This window comes from Lygodium microphyllum, chromosome 27 (genome assembly GCF_053477565.2).
Source record: "Lygodium microphyllum isolate KBCC chromosome 27, Lygodium_microphyllum_v1.1.10, whole genome shotgun sequence".
NCBI lineage: Eukaryota > Viridiplantae > Streptophyta > Polypodiopsida > Schizaeales > Lygodiaceae > Lygodium > Lygodium microphyllum.
This window is the reverse complement of record NC_141161.1, coordinates 8,613,153-8,619,152: the sequence shown is the minus strand read 5'-3', so window position 1 is coordinate 8,619,152 and position 6,000 is coordinate 8,613,153.

Here is a 6,000-nt window from a genome sequence, read left to right as displayed (position 1 = left end):
AACACATGATGATGTTTGGTATGTTGATTCAGGTGTATCCAATCATATGACCAGCCATGCAGAATGGTTTGGAGAGATGCAGAATTTGCAAAATGTAGGTTATGTGCAGACAGGTGATGATTCATGTCACCCAATTTCACACATTGGAAAGGTTCCCTTGTCCTTGCATGATGGTAAGATAAAGAGTCTTTCAGATGTATTACATGTGCCTTCTATTATAAAGAACTTGGTGTCAGTGGGTCAGATGGTAGAGCAAGGACTGCAAGTCAGATTTAATGCAAAGGGCTGCTTTGTAGAAGACTTCAATGACAAGTGCAGGTTAGTTTCAAAGGGAAGTAGAGTTGGGCATATGTTTACTCTGGATGCTGGAATTCCTACTATGAATGCTGCTATGTATGCTAAAGGAAAACGTGTTGTTGCAGATATTGAAATTTGGCACAAATGCATTGGACATGCAAATGTACAGAGGCTGAAATTAATGCACTCCAAAGGGTTGGTTACAGGTTTGCATACATTTAGAGTTGCAAAATTGCATAAGGTATGCGAAGCATGTCAGTTTGGTAAGCAGACAAGACAACCCTTTTCACATGACAGAGATGTAAGCAGAAATATCCTTGATGTTGTGCATACAGACATTTGGGGGCCTACACAAAATGTATCTCTTGGAGGCAGATCATACTTTGTCACATTCATTAATGATTGTTCTAGAAAGCTGTGGGTATATTTTATGAAGGAAAAGAGTGAAGCTTTTGAGCACTTTAGAACTTTCAAGGCTGCAGTTGAAAGAGAAACAGGCTTGAAAGTAAAGTGCTTGAGGTCAGATGGAGGGGGAGAGCACCTCTCGAATGAGTTCAGTGATTATCTGAGGTCTCATGGGATAAAGAGACAGTTCACGTGCAGATATACCCCATAGCAAAATGGGGTTGTAGAAAGGAAAAACAGGCATATTGTAGAAGTTGCACGTGCCTTGATGGCTGAAAAGAATATGCCTAAGCATTTTTTGTCTGAGATTGTTCATACTGCTGTTTATATTATGAACAGAACTCCCACAACTGCAGTTCATGGTATGACCCCCGAAGAATGTTTTACAGGTGAGAAGCCTGATGTCTCACACTAGAAAGTGTTTGGCTGCATTGCGTATGTTCATGTGCCAGATGAGTTGCAGAAGAAACTGGATCCAAAGGCTGAAAAGTGTGTCTTTATTGGATACTCTTTAGAGCAGAAAGGGTATCACTGTTAGAACCCTATCCCATGTAAGTTCAGAGTAAGCAGGGATGTCATCTTTGATGAAATGAGCAGTTGGTATGCATCTAGTGGTGATGCATTGGATGATAATGATGATCATGACACTCATGTGCAGGCTGAAAAGCAAGAATCACGGACTCTTAGTGGAACAGAGACATCATCTGGTAGTCCTTGGTCTGGCAGACTAAGGAGTACCTCTACATCATCACGTGCATCTAGTAGCACTAGAGGTAAAGACAAAGGAAAGAATAAAGTGTCAGAAGGCATTGATGCAGTTCTTGATGGAGACTCCAGTGGCTCAAAGAGCTTGGATGATGAGCTTGGCATTCCTTCAGTGAGGAATCCAGGTGTGCAGAGAGCACGTGTTAATGCAAAGACTCCATTGAGTGATCCAGTGGTACGCAGGTCTAGCAGGGTAAGATACCCTGTTAAAAGATTTGGTTTTGAAGGTTATGCATCTCACCATTATGCTGATATGGTGAAACTAGTTGAGGATGTTGAGCCCACATGTTTTGAGGAGGCTGTTGGTCATGCTCATTGGGATGCAGCAATGGATGAGGAGATGGTTGCATTAGAGGCCAATAAGACTTGGGATCTAGTATCATTGTCAAAGGGCAAGAAAGCTATTGGATGTAAGTGGGTTTATAAGATTAAGCACAATGCAGATGGTTCTATTAGTACGTACAAAGCTAGGCTGAATGCAAAAGGCTATGCCCAGACATATGGCATAGATTATGATGAAACCTTCAGTCTAGTTGCTAGGATGGCAACTATCAGATGTGTGATTGCTTTGGCAGCAGCCAAAGGTTGGAGGTTGCAGCAAATGGATGTGAATAATGCCTTCTTGCATGGTGATTTGCAAGAAGAAGTATATATGGATCAGCCAGCAGGTTATGAAGATTTAGAGCATCCCACATATGTGTGCAGGTTGAAGAAGGTGCTCTATGGGCTCAAGCAAGCACCTAGAGCATGGTCTGACAAGATCATAGAGTGTCTTGTCAATATTGGCTTTTATGTTTCTGATGTTGATCACTCACTTTATGTGAGAAAGGGAGATGCAGGTTTGGTCATCATAGTTATCTATGTGGATGACTTGATTATTACAGGTGATAGTGATAGTGGGATTGCTGAAGTCAAGGAATTTTTGAAGAAGAAGTTTAAGATGAAGGATTTAGGTGAGCTAAGGTACTTCCTTGGCATTGAGGTGATCAGATGTGATGATGGTATATGGCTGTCCCAAAGACAGTATGGCTTGGATATGTTGTCCAAGTATGGTATGACAGCATGCAAACCAATTTCAGTCCCATTGGAGCAGAATGTAAAGTTGAGTGCTGATGTTGGGGATGAGATAGAAGACCCTACTATGTTCAGGAGGATAGTGGGGAGTTTGATCTACATGACCATTACAAGGCCAGACTTGAGCTACGCTGTTGGTCTTGTGAGTCAATTTATGCAAGTACCTAGAAAGCCACATTTGGATGCAGTCAGACGCATATTGAGATATGTGAAGTCCACATTACATTATGGACTTTTCTATGAGGCAGGTACAGATGTACAGGTGTTTGGATACACAGATGCAGATTGGGCTGGCAGTATGTCTGATAGAAGATCTACCAGCGGATACATGTTCTCTGTTGGTAGTGCAGCAGTTGCTTGGAGCAGCAAAAAGCAATCTACAGTTGCTTTGTCGAGTACAGAGGCTGAGTATAGAGGTGCTGCTGTTGCAGCATGTGAGATAGTATGGTTGCAAAAGTTATTGGTTGATTTGGATGTGCAAGTGGAAGGTCGAGTTATCATTTATTGTGACAACATGAGCAGTATACAGTTGGCTAGGAACCCTGTGTTCCATGCCAGGACAAAACATATTGAGGTACACTACCACTTTGTGTGAGAGAAGATACTAGCAGGTGAGATTGACTTGGTGTATGTCAGCACACAGGATCAAGTAGCTGACATCTTCACAAAGGCATTGGGTACAGAGAAGCTTCAAAAGTTTCGAAGCTTACTTGGAGTTGCAGAGATGCAGTTCAGCTTGAGGGGGAGTGTTGAGATGACAAGCTCAACACATGCGGACATTGATGATGGACCGCCTGGTTAGATGGGTCCACACATCTACACTTAGCAGTCGGTGGTCATTATGACTCTCACATGGCCACTGACTCATTACTTATTATATTCAGGTTGTTACACCTATCTACAACTGGCATAGTTATAGCGCGAGTCGACTAGTGTAGTCGGTTATGCATTGTTTGACTTAGTAGGCCACTTTCCTTTATGTTGTATCTTATCTATACTTTGTGTACATTGTAAAGTGTGTGGAAGAAGAAGAAGAAATCAGAAAGAAAACATTTTGGCCTCCATCTCTCTTATTGTCTCTTGAGTGAGCTTCTCCTTGTGCATTCTGTGTGTGTTCGGCGCAGCACCTTGAGCAAGTCCCCCCACCACGCGATTCTTGACATGCTTTACCAACAAACACAAATCCAAATCCTAAGCCATCTTTCCAACCAAATCCTAACATTCCTAAACTCCCGGTTATTACCAATAATGTTTCCAAAGCCAAATCCATATTTTGGTGTAAGTGCCGTCAAGTTGGACATCTAGCGGTGAATTGTCAATCCAAAAAGCCAACTGTTCACATCAACTACTTGAGAGTGACTAAAGATGAAGACCATTAAGAAATGCTAATTTTCACAAAAGACTATGGCAATATCCGTATTATTTTAGATACTTTACCAGATATGCCAAATCCCTATTCTTTATTAACGATGAAATGTCTTGTGAAAAGATTGTTTTACATGATGATGGGAGCACACATGATTTTATTTTTGTAAAATTGGTCAAAGAATTGAATTTACATACTATTTAAACCAAATTGTAAGGATTTCTTTCTTTTCTTGAACTTGGGTTAAGGTTTTCCATTATAACATTTATTCATTTGTCTTGTAGATGTCTATCCCTATAATATTGAGGAATAGCAACCGCTTGAGTCTATTGTTGATGTGATTGATGTGATGCATGGCCTGATTGGAGAAGAGATGTACAAAGGTAGAAAGAAGATAGATCTTGTAGAGAATAGAATATTCTTCTATGACCATTCTTATATTGTCCACATGCAGCGTAGCCAATGGGAATCAATATCCCCCCTTCCTTTGCCAGATTTTGCAAGCTTTGAGTGGCTTTGCCAAGTCTAGCTACTACTAGTGAGGGATATAGATGTAAATATTTTCTAAGATAGAGAGAGCATTAAAACCTAGTATCTCAAGTAGGCTAAGCAAAGTTACTTTGTTCATGCCTATTAATATCTTTGTTGACTTCTTTTCTAATACTGAGATAAGAAAATAAAAGGCTATGCTTTCAGTGAAGAGACTAACACATGATCATGTTATACAATTTGTTGATGAGGGATGGGACACTAGGACAGAAGGGAAAATTATATGTAAGATAGATCAAGAGTCTGGTTGCTTTAGACCAAAATCTTGATAATTTTAGCAAATATCATATAGTGGATCTTGATGTTTGGTACAATGAGGACATTATTGCATTCCTAAAGGTTAGATCATCATGTATGCTACATCAAGTGAGGATGGATTTACAGAATGAAGATATTGAACTACCGTACTCATTTGTGTTCCAACATAATAATAAACGAGTAAGTTTGTATTTCATATTATATTCATTTAGGTGTATATCTAATTTCAATTCTTGATTAATAAACATTTGTAACTTTTTTTAAACCAAATATCAACGAGGAGAGAGAAGAATATACAATGCAAGGATATTGAAGAAAAGATCTCTTTACTATCAATATAAAATACATGTACAAATTTTTGTTAGCCATCTCCATGACTTATACATAAGGGCTTACAATCTAGGGCAAAACTTTTTTTTTTGAGAAGAAACATCCTTTCTAAGAGTCTTTTTTCCTATCTTTGATGCTTTGGTTGTTGAAGGCATAGCTTCACATGATGTAGCTACATACATCTCCTCTCCTTGAATGTCCAAGCCTCCACTTCTTGTCAGTTGTATATAATTGGTCATTATGTACTTCAAGAGCTTTGCTCTTATATACCAAACGTGCTCACTTGTATAGCAATCCCTTGTAAATTGTCATATATTTGTAAGAAAATATTTTTAGTTCATTGTTATTTTTTACAATGGACTATTTTACAATAAAACTCTATCTTAAAGTTTAGTATGTTTCACATTACCTTTATAAGTTTATCATCATTGAGAAAAATAAACTGAAACAATCTTCTGGTATTTACAATTACTCTCTAGCCATAAGAGTAACTATCATCCTGATGAGGACACTGCAATCATCAAGAGTAACTTGTTTATGGTAGTTTTTAGAATAAATTTTCTTACTATGTTCCAACCATATTAATCAAGAACTTACTGCAACTTGTCTATATTGCATTGTTGCAAGTAAGTCAGAAGGCATGGGAGGCCTTTTCTCTAGCACTTCAATCAATCTTTTGCAAACTCTGTACAAAAAAGGCAATGAAATTTAGAGTTATTACAAAAGAAAGATCAAAATATTTAGATTACTTGCAACAAAAAGATCAAAATATCAAGGAGACCGTAGATTATATAACTTACAACTTAGCATTTCCATGGCTTTCTTTTATAGAATTGATGAGGAAACATTGACTCTCCACATAGTCTATTCCAATTAGGCTCCAATGAGAACTGAAAACAAAAATATTTCAATGATCTAGCAAAACAAGATCTCATAAAATCTTTGAAAATATCAAA